This window comes from Bufo bufo, chromosome 4 (genome assembly GCF_905171765.1).
Source record: "Bufo bufo chromosome 4, aBufBuf1.1, whole genome shotgun sequence".
In the NCBI taxonomy this organism is placed as follows: domain Eukaryota; kingdom Metazoa; phylum Chordata; class Amphibia; order Anura; family Bufonidae; genus Bufo; species Bufo bufo.
Window position 1 is genome coordinate 576,740,205 of NC_053392.1, and position 3,038 is coordinate 576,743,242.

Consider the following 3,038-nt stretch of genomic DNA (forward strand, 5'->3'; position numbering starts at 1 on the left):
ACGAGGCGGCTGAGAGAAGTTGTCCAGACCGAGTGGAGAAGATGATGAGAGAGAAGATTTACAGAGAAGATGATGACAGAGAGGAGACGTCACCTGGAGGCCTTGGATGTGACAGGTAAGTGCTGCTGTATAGCAAGTGCGGGGGGGGGGGACATATTTATTGGGGCTTGTGCCCCGGACTTTTTGAGACCCTAGCAACGCCCCTGCTGCATAGTACCAAATATTAGGCATGTGGTTATAATGTTATGACTAATTTGTGCATGTGGGCTCTTTAAATAAGAATTTTGTTAAACATAATGTAGTGATAGAATGTGGACTGGAGTTAAAATTGTCCAAATACCAAACAGGGGATGACCCTAATTTATTTTTTCCCCTAGACCCAATTTCCAATAAAATTTGGCACTGTGATAGATAGATAGATAGATAGATAGATAGATAGATAGATAGATAGATAGATAGATATGCAGCAAGCCCCGGAGGAGCCAGTGCAGAGGATGGAACTGGTAGCGGCCCTGATAAAGTGCTGTGTCACAGTGTACTTAATAAGGCCTTTGCTCCCTCGGGATCGGTGCTGTGGAAATGTAGTATTGAAGAATATGGCCACACAAAGTCTTTTTTTTACTAAGTGCAAAGAATTTCAAATACATTCAATAGCAGCAGAATTTGAGCACAATCTTCTCTGGTACCAGTACTGGTTATGGAAGCAGGCTGGATGGCTGCAATTTAGCATTTAGGTGGTACTGGCCTAGTAATGTTCTGGGTGATGGGTTTCTTAGCCGTAGTCCCTCATCTCACAGCAGTGTCTTTAAATGTTCGATTTATCTGTTCACTCTACTGTATGTTTTCTAAAGGATTCACTTGAGGCTTAAGATAAGGTTGATTTCTCTAGAGAATCTGGAGCAGGATCCGGAACCCAGACGTGTGCTTTCTCTCCAGTCTGTAGCTACAGATGAGCTCCCCCCACTGGCAGGAAGCAGGACCAGCCCATTATTACCAAAAGGGGAGGAAAAGGGTGATTAGCCCTATTCGTAGAAACCTTTGCCTGCCACCCATAACCTTACTGGTAGTTGCGACCAAATCAAGTACATACAATACAAAATACAATACTTAAAGGGGTTGTCCCACGAAGAATATTCGTGGGACAGCTTAAACCAGCACCTGGATCTGAATACTTTTGTAATTGCATGTAATAAGAAATTTAGCATAGGATCTGTGTAGCGCCACCTGCTGATAGTTTTTTCTTATTTCTTTGACCTGCACACTGAGAAGGCTGCACATGCTCAGTTTCATCCTTCAACTGCCTCTTGAGCTGTGATAGGGAGAGCTGAGACACGCCCCCCTTTACTGCAGCAGAAAAGACACTCCCCTAAATCTAGCAGATTAATAAATAGGGAGATCTCTGGATCCATGTGAGGTACAGGGCTGGTTCTAGCTTTGTTAGAAAGGTCATGTACTATATATTGTCTGGTTTTTATTTTTTACATTCGTCATGGGATAACCCCTTTAACAAAATAAAAACAAAAACTATATACAGGGAAACAGCAAATAAATAGATCTACCTAATATCTATCTACTGTATCTAGAAAAAAAAAATTAAGCAGCACTGTAATGTCCAAGTATATGTGGTGCACCAGCAGCTGCAAACGTCTCCACCGTCCAGAAAATGTAAAAAATACTGCAGCACTTCCAAAAAGTTCAATGATAATGTCCTTTATTCACCCATGTGACATTTCATGTCTCTATCTATCTATCTATCTATCTATTATCTATCTATCTATCTATCTATCTATCTATCTATCTATCTATCTATCTATCTATTATCTATCTATCTATCTATCTATCTATTATCTATTGATCTATCTATCTATCTATCTATTTATCTATCTATCTATCTATCTATCTATCTATCTATCTATCTAATCAATCTATTTATAGTACCCCAGACCTGGGGGTACTACGAATGTATATAGTTATGTTTTATATTGTTATACATTTTATATTATGTTTGGCCGTTACTACAACTTTAAGGAATGCATCGCAAAAGGTAGGCAAATAACAGGGCTAACCACCCTGTTTCTCCCCTCTTGGTAGGAGTGGGCTGGTCCGGCTTCTTGCCAAAAGGGGGAGTTCCTGTAATCTACAGAGTTTGGAGGCAACAACCTTCAGAGCTCCTGCTCCTATGAAGGATTCTCCTGAGTAAACAACTATTATCCTAAAGTAAATCCTTGAGAAGGCAGACAACAGTGACCAGCTGAAACCAGCATTAAAAGACACTACTGTGAGGTGAGGGACTACAACTATGACACCCATCACTTAGAATACTAGTTGGCCAGTACAATCCAAGTGCTAAATTGCAACCATCCAACATGTCTTCATAATCCTTTCTGGTACCAGAAAATTGCACTTAGAATCTGCTGCTATTGAATGTACCTGAAGTTACACTTTGCATTTAGTAAAAAGAGACTGTCTACATTTACTTCTGGCCTTATCTTTCAAAACTACATTTCCACTGCACCGACCCCCAGGGTGCAAAGGCCTGAGGGAGTACACTGTAACACAACAGTTAACCAGCGCCACTACCACTCCCATCCTCTGCATCAGCTTTTACTGGGCTTACTGCATATCTACCTCATATCTCTTTGGAGTGGTGTCATATACTGTTTTTCTGGATAGATATTTTATATTTATCTAGTCTGATATGGAAAAAAAAGAAAGAAAGATAATAGATTCTGTAGACATGAATATTAGTGTCAGGGACGAGTCTCTGTACCTGGGTTGCTGATAGCGGTGTTATAAGTGGCAGGGACATTCCCTTTGCTCTCAGCTCCTTTGCAATGTATTGTGTAGTCCTCAGTGCAGATCAGCAGGCGGATCATTGTACAGTATACATACATTACATTCACTAAGCTTTCTGTAGACACAAGACTGCTCCCCCCCCCCCCCCCCCCCCCCTCCTCCTCCTCCTCCTCCTGGTCCTCCTCCCTCTGAGTGCTTCTCACATTGAGTAAAGTTCAATAGACACTGGAGATCAGGAGGCA